Source organism: Rana temporaria, chromosome 6, assembly GCF_905171775.1.
Source record: "Rana temporaria chromosome 6, aRanTem1.1, whole genome shotgun sequence".
Taxonomy (NCBI): Eukaryota; Metazoa; Chordata; class Amphibia; order Anura; family Ranidae; genus Rana; species Rana temporaria.
The window spans coordinates 151,600,439-151,615,453 of NC_053494.1; positions in this window are offsets into that span (position 1 = coordinate 151,600,439).

Here is a 15,015-nt window from a genome sequence, read left to right on the forward strand (position 1 = left end):
TCCATAAAAATATAATACAACCTGTAACAAAGAACATGTGAAATTCAATAAACATGACATAGTGGGTTGGCTGACCCATAGCGGGTAAAACTGTGAAGTTCGAGTTCAGTCCTTTTTCATCCTTCAGGAACGTTCTCGATGGGTAATATTAGAATGAGTTCGTTAATCGGCCTTGCAAAAGTTTTAAGCTCACCCTTCCTGAAGATCTTCAGCTCCACCTTTCGGACCTTGCCATCCTTGCTAGGAAGAACCTTTGTAATTAGTCCCATAGGCCAGGTGATCCTTTCGGTTTGTTGCTCCTTCATTAATACGAGGTCTCCTTCTTTCAAGTTTGGTTTTTGATGTTGCCATTTCCTCCTTCCTTGAAGAATATTGAGATACTCTTTACGCCATCTGTTCCAGAAGTAATCTGCCAGGTGTTGTACACGTTTCCAGTGTTTTTGGTAGATATTCCCATGGGTAAATTCTCCACTAGGCGTGAGCATATTGTCCGTTTTTTGGGTAAGTAGAATAGCCGGAGACAGTATGGCTGGTGTTTCAGGATCCATAGATACTGGCACAAGGGGTCTTGAATTGATGATAGCTGAAACTTCAGCGAGAAGAGTGACGAGAGTCTCGTGCGTAAGTCTTGAAGAGTTTACATCCATCAACATAGAATTTAAGATGTTGCGTGAGATCCCGATCATTCTCTCCCAGGAACCCCCCATGTGGGAACTATGAGGAGGATTAAAAATCCAGGTGCAACCTTTCTCCGCCAACTGATCTTGGATAGGCTTAGTGTCGATGTTCAGTTCTCTACAGGCGCCGATGAAGTTACTTCCCTGGTCTGACCTCAACTGTTTCACTGGTCCTCTGATGGCGAAGAACCGTCTTAAGGCATTAATGAGGCTGGATGTGTCCATAGATTCTATCACCTCTATATGAACGGCTCGCACACTCATGCAAGTAAATAGCACGGCCCAACGTTTACTGTTTGCGTGACCACCACGGGTTCTACGTGCGGACACGATCCATGGTCCAAAGACGTCTAGGCCAGTGTAGGTGAAGGGCGGCTCTGTGCATAGTCTATCCGCGGGCAAGTCGGCCATTTGTTGGTGTAGCTGTTTTCCTCTGGCTTTACGACAGTGCACACAGTCATGCAGTAGTTGGGCTACACGTTTCCTCATACCTATAATCCAAAGACCCGCAGACCTTAACTTGCCCTCAGTGATTTGTCTGCCCTGGTGTTCAGTCTTTTTGTGGTAATGTCGGATCAGCAACGTGGTGATATGATGTTTGCTGGGAATAATGACAGGATTTTGCTCCGCAACTCCTAGGTGGGCTTGATTCAAACGACCACCAACTCTGAGCAGGCCAAAAGTGTCCATAATTGGATTTAAGTTAGCAAGAGGTCTTTTTATAGGAATCTGCTGTCTGTTGTTCAAGCACTTCCATTCTACGTTAAATTCCTGCTGCTGGACATGACGTATTATGAGAGACTCGCTATGAGAAATGTCCTCAGCAGAGAATGGTTTATGACAGATGTGCCAACCGTGACAATCTTTATCTTCTTGAGTGTTGTGATAACATCTGGCGATGTGCACTAACCTTGCAATGGTTCTGACAAGTCTCATCCAACTGGAGAAATGTTCAAAACGATGACAGTCAAGCCTGGAGGTCTGCTTTGTTTCAGTGACTAATGCGCTAACTTCGGCGCGGATTTCTGGATCATTATCCGGATCCTGGATGCTGTAAACTTCCTGTTCACATTTGTCTGCCCGTCCTAGCAGAAACTCTGGGCCAGTAAGCCAAGTAGATTTAGCAAAGGAACCCACAGACGTAGGCCTGGTGGCGTGATCTGCTGGATTAAGTTCGGATGATACGACAATGTGTTCTCTCGTCTCAGGCTTGCTGTCCATGGTGCGCTGAAGAGAGTTAGATCTGGATGGCGCTTGCTCCTGATTGTCCGGGAGTCTTACCCTGGTGGTTCCGTAGGGTAATGGAGAAACCCAGTGATTGGTTTTGTCTTTAAAGAACTCTCTGTCTTCTACTGATAAGGCTACCTTATCGTCATCCTTGGATGTGTGGAAGACTGATCTCCCCGAATCGTCAGCAAAGAGGGGAGAAATGATGTCAGGTGGTTGTATGAGGTCTGGAGACTTCTCCTTCACTTCATAGTGATGAGGACACGGCTTAATGCAAGTTGTGCGTCCGTCTCCACGCACGTACGTTTTGAAGGAGTCGATTTCTGGTTGATCCAGGCATACGTTTCCTATGACTACCCATCCCAGGTCCAGCCTCTGGGCAAATGGCGCGTAGTCAGGACCATTACTCTGTTGGCGCACCTTGTGCACCCTTAGATTGTCTCTGCCAAGCAGGAGTAGAATCTCAGCATTGTTGTCCATAGGTGGGATAACGTTGGCTAGGTGCCTTAGGTGCGGTTGGTGAAACGCAGCTTCTGGGGTAGGAATCTCATCCCTATGGTTGGGTATTTGATCGCATTCAATCAGTGTTGGTAGGGGTATTTCGGTATTCCCACTGATGGGGGAAGCAATGAATCCTTGCGCCCTCCTGCCGCTAGTCTCAATGCGGCCTGAGCAGGTGTTTAAGATGTAGGGTTCTGATGGTCCCTTTATCCCAAAGGCTTCAAAGAATTTAGGTCCTGCTAGGGACCGGTTGCTTTGGTCATCGATGATGGCATACATTTTTACTGCCTTTTCTGGTAGTCCCTCCGGATAGACCTTGATTAGGCATATTCGGGCACAACATTTCTCACCCTGGCCCTCGCCACATACTTCCAAACATGAGCAGGAAACAGCGGCGGCTGCGTTAGCGTGGTTCTGGGGCTCCCCGCCATGACTTGGAGCGGGACTGGTGGTGACGGCAGCTGGTGAGTCTCTGGGCAGTGGAACTGGGTGCATAGCCGAGGCATGTCTTTCACTATGACACTCCTCACACTTGTTGATGGATTTACAGTCCTTAGCCATGTGCTCCAATGAAGCGCAGCATCTGAAACATACCCCAAGCTCGCTGAGGAACTTCTTGCGCTCCTGTATGGGTTTGGATCTAAACCCTCTGCATTTGTTCAGTGAGTGTGGTTTTTTATGAATGGGACATTCACGATTGAAGGACTTGTCTCCTGATGAGGTATTGTACTGTTTACCCGTGGGTGCTGCATAAGATGGTAGGTTAGTCTTTCTAACACTCACGCTGCTCTTAAAGTCTCTGTGTTTATGCATGGCACTCTCATACCTTGGTGATGGTGTCGCTGGAGCTGTAGTGTTGAACTCCAGGAAATCGAGGCTGGGGTCATTCCTCATCTGGGACTGTTCTTCAATGAATCTGCAGAAATTAATAAATGGGGGAAAGGTGATGTCATGCACCCTTTTGTACCTTGAGACTGATGCCGCCCACTTTTCTTGCAGACTGTATGGTAGTTTCACGACAATTGGGTTCACTCCATGGGCGGTATCCAGGTAGCATAGCCCGATCAGACGAGGGTCTCTTTTGGCAAGCTCTAGTTCCATGAGCAGGTCACTCAAATCCTGAAGCTTATGGACGTCCTTAAGATTGATCTTTGGAATGTTCTGCAATCTCTTAAATAGGGCCTTCTCTATTGCTTCTGCACTGCCGAAGGTACGTTCGAGTCTCTGCCAGGCGGCAGCGAGACCTGCTTCTGCTTGTCCCACATAGACAGTTCTGAGGCTCTTGATGCGATTTGTGGAGCTTGGACCCAGCCATGAGATCATGAGGTTGAGCTCCTTCTCTGCGTCTAGTTTGAGGTTGGCAATGGTGGCCTTGAAAGTTGCCTTCCAAGCTCTGTAGCTCTCTGCACGGTCATCAAATTTTGAGAGACTTGTGTTAATTAGCTCTCTGATCGCCATAATCCTGGCCAACTCAGACATATCTGATTTCTCACTGCTTGTTGCCACGACAACCTGTGGTGCCGCCGGGGCGTGTAGGCTTTGCGGCGTGAAAGGGTGAGATGCATCCAGGTAGAATGATGCTGCTGCAGGGTTGAGCTGTGATCTAGTCTCTGTAGATCGTGAGGACTGCTGCTTGAGCTGTGGAGGTAGGCCGGGAAACGCCTGATGACCCTTTTTGTAGTTTTGTAATAACTGTCCTTGAGAAGGCACATCTGGGTGAACACCATCAGGTTGCTCGGGTGCTGTAAATGGCACTGTAGGTGGAGATGACTTTGAGGTTTCGGCGTTGTCGGCTTGGACAGTACTGCATACTGGGGGTGATGCAGATAATTGTTTCAGTACATAGTCGCTGGTGCGGTCAGCTGAATCTTCTACCTCCTGTGGTAGCGAGCAGACTGGATCAAGACCTTGGCTTAATGCTTGCTCAAGTAGTCTTACTTTAGCTAATGCAACTTCCTCTTCCATCTCTGATTCAAGAATCTTTATTCGAGCCTCTGCTTCTGCGTCTGCCCTCTTGGCCTCTGCTTCTGCCCTCTTGGCCTCTGCTTCTGCTTTTGCCAGAGCTTCTTTTTCAGTGAAGGAACGTCTGGCTTTGGATTGCTCTGCATTTATGCGGGCCTCTAGTAGTCTGTCGCTTAGGGTTGAGCTTCTTGAGCACGATGATCTGTATGACCGAGAGGAATGTTTGGATGAATTTGATCTGTGTGATCTAGTTTCTTGCAAATGGGAGATGCGGAGTTCCGCTTTATCTTTAGCAAGCAGCACCATGGTGTCTCTTTGAATGTCTATAGATTCTGCCTTGCTCAGTTCTGAAAGGGCTTCATCATTATTAACGTTTTTTAGAAAGGTTATATACCTTGTGAACAGTCTCTTGTATCCTTCATGAGCTGTGTTCAGCCGCCTGATGCCAACTTGTAAGCTTGAGGTATCACCAGAGGATTTAAGTCCTGACATGAGGGAGGAAACTCGCTCCCATAGCTCTTCCAGGTTATCGCATAGCTCATCTTTTGTGGTTTGATAGTTTTCCCTGACCTTTATTGTCGGTTTGAGGGAGCGTCTTGGTCGCACGACTTGGTCTGCTGGAAGTGTGGGTTCTGCTTCCTGTGCTTCTTGGTGATCAGTATCAGGCTGCATTAGCTCTGTTTCATCACTGGGGAACTGTGCAAGGTCCTTTTTGTCCATTTTGATTTAAGGTGCGCTGTCTCTTTAAGAAAATAAACTTTTGAATTGGGGGCTGAAAATTGCAGTGCGGCTGCGCTGGGGCACTCTGGCAAGGTTCCTCAGGTGTTTTAAGTGATTTGCGGGGGTTTAGGTTAGAGAGGGACCCCGTGTGCGTTAACAGTTCTGCTATGCGAGCAAAGATTGATATGGGGTATAGGAAACGGCTTGATGAGTTGTGGAGGGCTTTCAGGCAACAGTAAAGATACTGTGGACATGCGGTGCTTGCCCTTAGACTTGTGGAACATGCACTGTAGCTGGGCAGATTCGCTGCAGATAGGCCTGTTGCAGGGCGATTCCTTAGTGTGGTAACTCTGAGGGAATCTGTGACTGGGGTGTGGACATTAAGGCAGTTTTTGACTGTTCTGTTCCCACATGAAGGCGATTGAAGGTATAACTGATAATAGCTGTGTGACTTCTTACCTTCGTATCCAAGCAGTGGGGCAGACAGGACCGGCAGATGTTCAGGTTAGATGGATCCAGACTCAGACATGAAGATGAAATCAGCGTGGGTTTATTCAATCCAGATAAGACAACAAACGGTGATACAATACTGTTCTGTAGTAGTGGTATCAATGCTGACTTGTTAGAATATGTCCTGAGGCTAGCTGCTGTGGCTGCAGAGCTGCTGCTGAGCTGCTGCTAACTACTGCTGACTTCTGCTGACTTCTGCATGGTCAAAAACTGATGCCTTCTCTCGAGCCCAAAAATGTGGAGTGTCTAGTCACACAGCCATGAGGAGATACTGAAAATGGCTGCTCCCAGTGAAGAGACCTGCCCAGCAAGAGTCCACGCCTCTGAATACAAAAAACTTTACTAACAAGAACAGGGACGTGTGGCATGCAAATTCTGGCCAGCAGATGGCAGCAGTGAAAGAAATGCATGAAAACAAACATGGAGAAATAAAAATTAAGAATGCAATGTACAAATAACTATAAGGGGAACAGCACACAGAAAGCCAGTCTGTGAGGGGGAGGGGGGGTGGAGGAATGTACTGTCTGCCACCACTGGTCATAGTAATGGATGTAATATGTGATATGTGTATGAAGATTAATTATGAACTGTGACTGCCATTCAGATTTTTTTTAATATGCAGCATGGCGAGGGGGGGGGGGGGGAGGGGAATGTACTGTCTGCCACCACTGGTCATAGTTACTGATGTGATATGTGTATGAAGATTATGAACTGTGACTCACAGTTCATAATCTTCATACACTTATTACATCAGTTACTATGAAGGGGGACAGGACATGGCTGCATATGGGGAGACATTACTGGATACGGGGGACATTGCTGGATACGGGGGACATTGCTGCATACGGGGGACATTGCTGGATACGGGGGACATTGCTGGATACGGGGGACATTGCTGGATACGGGGGACATTGCTGGATACGGGGGACATTGCTGGATACGGGGGGACATTGCTGGATACGGGGGGACATTGCTGCATATGGGGGGACATTGCTGCATATGGGGGGACATTGCTGCATATGGGGGGACATTGCTGCATATGGGGGGACATTGCTGCATATGGGGGGACATTGCTGCATATGGGGGGACATGGCTGCATTTGGGGACACATTAAAAAAAAGTATCGGTATTCGGTATCGGCGACTACTTGAAAAAAAGTATCGGTACTCGTACTCAGTCCTAAAAAAGTGGTATCGGGACAACCCTTTATATATATATATATATATATATATATATATATATATATATAATGTGTAGCGCCTGTGTACTTATCAGTACAGGTGCTATCGTTAAATTTAGTGGGATGAGAGACTTACTTGCTCTCATCCATGTTAATTTATTTAAATTTGGCTGTCGCCAGCCCTGAACTGTCCTGTGGGTCATTCTGGCTCCAGAGATGCCGTTTCATCTCTGGATGACAGGTGGCGCCGCTTCTTCCCATCAGCCAATTAGAGGAGTTTTCCCTCGCGGAGCATGCTGGGGAGGGGTATTTCTGTGGCAGAGGCCATTTGCTTGTGGTTCTTCGCGGGTTCCTGGTTCCAGGTGCGGCACCCACCTTTAGGGTGTGCGCACATCACGGGCCCCAGCGATATGGCCTATCAGGCCGGGGCGCACATGCTACGCGGAGTTCCTGACTCTGGGCCCTCATGGCCCGGGGCAACTGATGCTGCAAAGGGGCCCCAGGGATTGACTGGGTTCCCCATCCCTCATTAAGAAGATCCCAAGCGAGTTGTGCTGTTCGGTGGGGAGTCGGTCTGAGGTGAACCCGGAGGCAGGTGATCCAACAGGGCTTAGACGAACCATTGGGGATCTGGGTGACCGGACACTGACAGGTTGTATGCTGCAAACTGTCAGTGGGTGACTCAAGGACAAGAAGTCTACCTGAGGGAGATTCAGGCTGATCATTAACGGGGGGGGGATTCGCTCTACTATTCACGCTCTTGATACATTGGGCCTGTGGCAGGGGTCCCTTACCAATCCAGAAAATCCAATCAAGCCGGGTCTGTGGCAGAGACCCGTTCCTCCCTAAAAAGCTCTAAGTGACGCTCTGGCTGCCAGGCCTGTGAGAGGGGTCTGTCCAGGGGCACTTTACCCACTCCGGCTGGAGTGGCGACGTGACAAGTGAAGTTATTGGAGGCAGAACTGCTTCTTCTATCCATAGCCTGAATCTGTGAAGTTTATTCTCTTTTCACCAATCTGCACTATCTACCTCAAGTTGACTGTTGGTCACGTTGGGCCAGAAATAAAGCATTGAAAACGTCAACCAACAGTCTGGACATTCCCTAGACACATCACGGAGGTAACTTAAATACGCCGATCCCAAATCTAACCAGCGGCTCCTGAGGGGGTAGCGCTACATTTTTTATATATATATATATATATATATATATATATATAATGTATATATATACAGTCATACAAAAAACAATGTAAACCCCATGGAACTCGTTGATTATTTCAGCATATTTGAACAGGCAAACATTAAATCTTCATTTACACTGTGCCTACAGATGAAGGGATATATTTTTCAATCATTTATTTAACAAAAAAATATCATTGGATGCAACTGTGCATTGTTGAAAAGTAAGTAAACCCTTGGCCTCCGCCGGTATTGCCCCCTTTAGCAGTAATTACTTATTGTAAGCATTTCAGCGTGATTCAGATCAGGGCTTTGACCAAGTTAGTCTATATTCATAAAAAAAAAAATTTAAGCTATTCCTTAGTGGCACTTTCATTGTAAATTTTCTGAGTGCTTCAGTGTTAAAAGATTAACTTCAACTTTCAGATAGATGTCCTCGCCTTCTTAATAGTCACACTTTGACATTATGTGGAATTCGTAGTTCACTTGATGATTACAAGCTGCCCAGGCCCTGAAGCCACAAAGCAATCCAAACTCATAATATTTTCACCACTTTGCCTCACAGTTGGTACGAAGTTCTTCTACTAAAATGCTGGCAGGGAAGGGTTAACACTAGGGGGCGCTGAAGGGGTTAATATGTTAACTAAAGTGTGTTCTAACTGTAGGGGGAGGGAACTCACAAGGGGAGGAGACCGATGTGTGTTCCTCTGTACTGGGAACACAGCATCGGTCTCCTCACCTCTGAAAGGAGGTAGATCTGTGTGTTTACACAAATCCACACTCCTGCCGTGATCACCGGCAATCGCGGGTGCCTGGCGGACATCGTGGCCGCCGGGCACGCGCGCCGGATCACGGGCTGTGTGGCACGGGCGCGCCGCCAGCGGCGATCGCGCACCCTAGATTGCTGGGACGAAATGACGTCATATGATGTCCACCCGGATCAAAGGAGGGTTCCTGCCAGCGTCATTTTACAATGGCCCGGTAAGGAAGAGGTTAAAGAGAAACAATAAAAGTGAAATTTTCCTTTTAAATTTTGTACGTTTTTTTCTTGGAACATTTTATTATTTATATATTGTTTTTTTTTTTCTTTTCTTCACTCCTCACATATACCTATTATGGTTTAGCACGTGTATATGTTGTCACGGATTTATTTTCACATTTATTAATGATTGTTCAAAATAATTTTTGCACATAGCGCTACTATTTTGTTAATTCAGAGTTCGGTAACCAGGATGGGTATTCAGAACAAGCCAGAGAAACAGAAGTCCAGAGATTAGCGAAGTCTGGTTCAGCAAACAGGATCAGGAACCAGAAGGGAAGTCAGCCAAGCAAAAGTCTTTCACAGGAAAACACAGCAGAGAGAGTCCGGATATGTTGACCAAGGCAAAGGCACAGAAGATCTAATCCAAGGAGTTTATATAACCAGCAGCTCAAGCTGACGAGCAGGAAATGAAGACCAGGTGAGTCACTGTGGAAGGAAGAGTCTTTGGCAATTAAACATCAGATGATCACAGAGCTCAGAGTAGGAAGGGCTGAGTGTGGGAGTTCACCAGTTCATAGCAATTACATCTCCTGGGATCAGCTGTTTCCACAATCAGATTGGGTGTCGGCTCTGTTTGCAACAGAGACATAGAAATAAAAAAAGATGCTGGATAGCTGCACTCCAAATATTCAACTTTATTTAAAAAATTTTTTAATCAAGGCATCATATGTAGATACAGACCAACTGAACAGCTAACGTGTTTCACACCATATATGGTGCTTAATCATAGCTAAAGTGCCACACATACACGCGTGTGTATATATATATATATATATATATATAAATACACATCTAGTAATCTAGACAAACAGGCAAAGCATGCAGAATGTTAATTGTCAAATCGGAAACACCTGTGAACGTCAAACCTGCAGATTAACCATTGAATAGGTGAAAAAAAAATATTGGGAGGGGGAATTGGGGAAGGGGAACAGTATAAAAAGCCTAGATGATAGATTATAGTTGATCATTCATAGAAGTGTGAGATATCCAACTCAAGGTTGAGGCCAATTGGCCTCCTGGTATTGATATGGAATATCCAATACACTTCCCTCTTGCAGAGTAATTTAAACTTGTCGCCTCCATTTTTTGATAGCAATATCCTCTCAACTCCCTGGATACATAGGCTACTGACGTCCTTATCATGACACAAATTCTAATGTCTCGCTACGTTGGTGGAGTGGTCTTTAGATATGTCATGCAAATGATCGTATAAACGATTAGTAAAGGAACTGTTATTACCATACTTGAGATTTTCACGTCTATGGGCTATTTTTGAATATATTTATACCTATTGATTTATTTGCACATTATGACACATATCATATTTTTATTTATTAGGCGCTGCACTTTTTGATAGTTTTTTTTTTTATGAAGGTTTGGCCAGCTGCTTTCTTATATTGACTACTGCTGCAGACAGACTTGTACTTGTCAATGGTTAGCGATAAATGCTGCACTCGTAGTCCATTGACACTTTCTCCACCTTGCTAACTAAAAGCCCCAACGGCTGTATAGGCAGAAAGCTGGAGGAAGAGTGTGCAGGAGACTGACATTGCACCCGTGAGCCACTGATCATGGGTACAAAGCTTCAGGTTCCTGGGTGAAAAATACATACATTCTAACCAGGTGCTTGACTGAGAATGGAAAGTGAGAGAAACACTGGCTTCCTCTCTCTGTAGCTGCTGCCCTGCGGCACTGAACTGGTGAACAGCTTTATCAGCAATAGGAGGAAGCTGCTGAGCAGGAAGGGTTTAATAGACTGAGTCAGTAGTACTGCACCATGGAAACTGTAGTCCAGCAGAGAGAGACTCTATCATAATTGTAGCAAGGTGTCACTTTGGAGCGTAGCTTATGGACTAGTTTGTGACTAAAAGGAACTCAGTTCCCTTCGGTGTCCCTTTATTATATTGCTGCAACTTGTTTGGTTTAGCTTTTATGGTGCAATGCATGATGGACATTGTAGTACAGAGAGACAGAGACTCCAGTACTGTGGTTTGGAAATAGGCTATAATTCCCACAGTACTTCTGTGCTACCAAAGTGCATTGCACCACGCACAGCCTGCTGGGGGGATCTATTTAAGGCGAGGGAAGGCTTGGTTCCGGCCTCTGGGGACGCCATCTTCAAGCCAGCAGGAAGCCTGTGCTGAGGCCTGCTACCCGTGTGCCTAGGCCCGAGAAGCTTGGGCCTAAAGTCACCAGAGTGGATCGCCTAGTCCAAGAGGGATCCTTGCAGTGTTTGTTATCGACACTCCACAGCACCTGGAGTCGCCTATCCACCAGCACCTTGTGAACGGCTGCGTGGAGGACCAGGGACTGCAAGCTGCAGAGAGGCTGAGAACCTAGAGATTCCAGATTGAACGTACCGGCGAGACGAGGCCTCATTTGGTGAGAGAGCACCTGCCCACCAACATAAATAACTGTGTTGCAGGAAGGTGGTTCTCATAGACTCACTTACACTTTTGAAAGTTGCAGTGCCACGTGTAGGGACACATTGCATCCGGTAGTGACATTGCTCTGGGAGGATTAGCGCTTTTGTTGCCAACACGCCACATACTTGGAGAGTTTGTTTTCTCTTATCTTCATATCTTCCGTTGGATTACAAATTACTAAAAGTGCACCAACTAAAGCTAGCAGAAGATCACCCTTAACCTTAAGGAACAATTGTAAATTCTGTTCCTTCGTTTAAGCTGTCACAGCAGAACACGTGTCAGTGGAATTGTCCGCTAGAGGGAGCCAAAGAGCATATAGATTCACACATATGGTATAACTGTCTGCATTCATTTGTTTAGTCGTTTGTTATTTCTGGGAGCTGGGTGAGACCTGGTGGAGAGGTACTCCAGTGCTGGCATTATCGCATTGGGAGATTGCTCCACTGTGTACTTACTTAGGTCGGATCTCAGGTCGTGTTTGTCTATGCCATTTGTTTAGCTTAATTCTGAGCCTGTTTTTTAATTCCATACCATTGACTCTTACAGGGCCCTGTTTGAAGTCAACTGTTACTGTTTAATCCTGCTCTATACAGGCATACCTCACTTTAAGTACACTCACTTTACATACACTCGCGAGTAAGGACATACCCGCGAGTGTATGTAAAGTGCCTTACAAGTACTGTACAGACATTTTGCAGCCGCAGCAGAAGGAGCTGAAGCTCTGAGAGCATAGCCCATCCTCTTCCAGTGTGCACCTGACACCCCCACTACAGCCCCTGGGACCTCAACTACAGCTCCTGAGACCCCCACTACAGTCCCTGACCCCCCACTACACCCTAGAAGTGAAAAAGGTATTGTTTCACTTTAAGTACATTTTCGTTTTACATACATGCTTTGGTCCCATTGTGTACTTAAAAGTGGGGTATGCCTGTATTTTTTTCTTTACCAAGTAAATGCCTTATTCTTGGTTAAAGCGGGGGTTCACCCTAAAAACGATTTTCTAACATTACATCCAGCTCACTCTCTACATTGACAGTATGCCGTTAGTTTTTTTTTGCTGTACATACAGTGAGGAAAATAAGTATTTGAACACCCTGCTATTTTGCAAGTTCTCCCACTTGGAAATCATGGAGGGGTCTGAAATTGTCATCGTAGGTGCATGTCCACTGTGAGAGACATAATCAAAAAAAAAAAATCCAGAAATCACAATTTATGATTTTTTAACTATTTATTTGTATGTATGATACAGCTGCAAATAAGTATTTGAACACCTGTCTATCAGCTAGAATTCTGACCCTCAAAGACCTGTTAGTCTGCCTTTAAAATGTCCACCTCCACTCCATTTATTATGCTAAATTAGATGCACCTGTTTGAGGTCATTAGCTGCATAAAGACACCTGTCCACCCCATACAATCAGTAAGAATCCAACTACTGACATGGCCAAGACCAAAGAGCTGTCCAAAGACACTAGACAAAATTGTACACCTCCACAAGGCTGGAAAGGGCTACGGGGAAATTGCCAAGCAGCTTGGTGAAAAAAGGTCCACTGTTGGAGCAATCATTAGAAAATGGAAGAAGCTAAACATGACTGTCAATCTCCCTCGGACTGGGGCTCCATGCAAAATCCCACCTCGTGGGATCTCAATGATCCTAAGAAAGGTGAGAAATCAGCCCAGGACTACACGGGAGGAGCTGGTCAATGACCTGAAAAGAGCTGGGACCACCGTTTCCAAGGTTACTGTTGGTAATAGACTAAGACATCATGGTTTGAAATCATGCATGGCACGGAAGGTTCCCCTGCTTAAACCAGCACATGTCAAGGCCCGTCTTAAGTTTGCCAATGACCATTTGCATGATCCAGAGGAGTCATGGGAGAAAGTCATGTGGTCAGATGAGACCAAAATAGAACTTTTTGGTCATAATTCCACTAACCGTGTTTGGAGGAAGAAGAATGATGAGTACCATCCCAAGAACACCATCCCTACTGTGAAGCATGGGGGTGGTAGCATCATGCTTTGGGGGTGTTTTTCTGCACATGGGACAGGGCGACTGCACTGTATTAAGGAGAGGATGACCGGGGCCATGTATTGCGAGATTTTGGGCAACAACCTCCTTCCCTCAGTTAGAGCTTTGAAGATGGGTCGAGGCTGGGTCTTCCAACATGACAATGACCCGAAGCACACAGCCAGGATAACCAAGGAGTGGCTCTGTAAGAAGCATATCAAGGTTCTGGCGTGGCCTAGCCAGTCTCCAGACCTAAACCCAATAGAGAATCTTTGGAGGGAGCTCAAACTCCGTGTTTCTCAGCGACAGCCCAGAAACCTGACTGATCTAGAGAAGATCTGTGTGGAGGAGTGGGCCAAAATCCCTCCCAGTGTGTGCAAACCTGGTGAAAAACTACAAGAAACGTTTGACCTCTGTAATTGCAAACAAAGGCTACTGTACCAAATATTAACATTGATTTTCTCAGGTGTTCAAATACTTATTTGCAGCTGTATCATACAAATAAATAGTTAAAAAAATCATACATTGTGATTTCTGGATTTTTTTTTTTGATTATGTCTCTCACAGTGGACATGCACCTACGATAACAATTTCAGACCCCTCCATGATTTCCAAGTGGGAGAACTTGCAAAATAGCAGGGTGTTCAAATACTTATTTTCCTCACTGTACCTCATACCGCGCCGTATAGTGCCGACTTGCCGTTCGGCTTCTTTCGGCAACTCGTGACGCTCCTTATGCGACGGGTGGAGGACGTTTTTGTCATCACGTCAATAACCTGCTGGAGAGGAACGTCCACTCCAGCGGGAGGCCCTACCCGGAAGCCGGGGAAGAAAATAGCTGTACGAGGTATGTACAGCAAAAAAAAAAAACTATTGGCATACTGTCAATGTAGAGAGTGAACTGGATGTAATGTTAGAAAATCGTTTTTAGGGTGAACCCCCGCTTTAAACTATATCTTGTGTGGAATCTTGTCTGTTACAGCTGTGGGCAGATGACCAGTATAAGGTAACAATATTCAGTTGCCTATATAATACTGTATGGTATCATTGTGGTTCCCAACTGTCAGTGGGTTGCACAATCACAGTGTTGTCCAGTTGTGCCAAGGGAGGGTTCGAGCCAAACTTTCTGGGGTTGATAGGCAGAGCGAAGACCCAAAACTAAACCAGCAGCTCCTACGGGGGTAGTGCTACATAATCGAGAGCTTTTAAACGGCATTTCCCAGAGGGATGTTGCCAAGAGTAGGGGGAAGAGCTGTTTTTTCTCAGACTGTACAGAACACAGGTTCCTCTTGCTATGAGGGATCCCAGAGAGTGCACATCGGTGACTAATGTGCACCGCCAGAATCCAGACTGCTGAGTCCTGCTGACCTGGAAATAAAATATTACCAATATTTGTAAGAATTGTAAGAATTAAAAAGGGAACCTCTCCACTAGGATGGGACCAATGACCCCCTTGTTCTGCAATCCAGAATTCCTGCCAGCTCTAGCAACTACAAAATATTTCAAATTGAATATATTGGAGAACGCAAGGGTGGCCCAGATGCTAGTGGAGGGGAAATAACCAAAAATGCAAGATCTCGGACCCG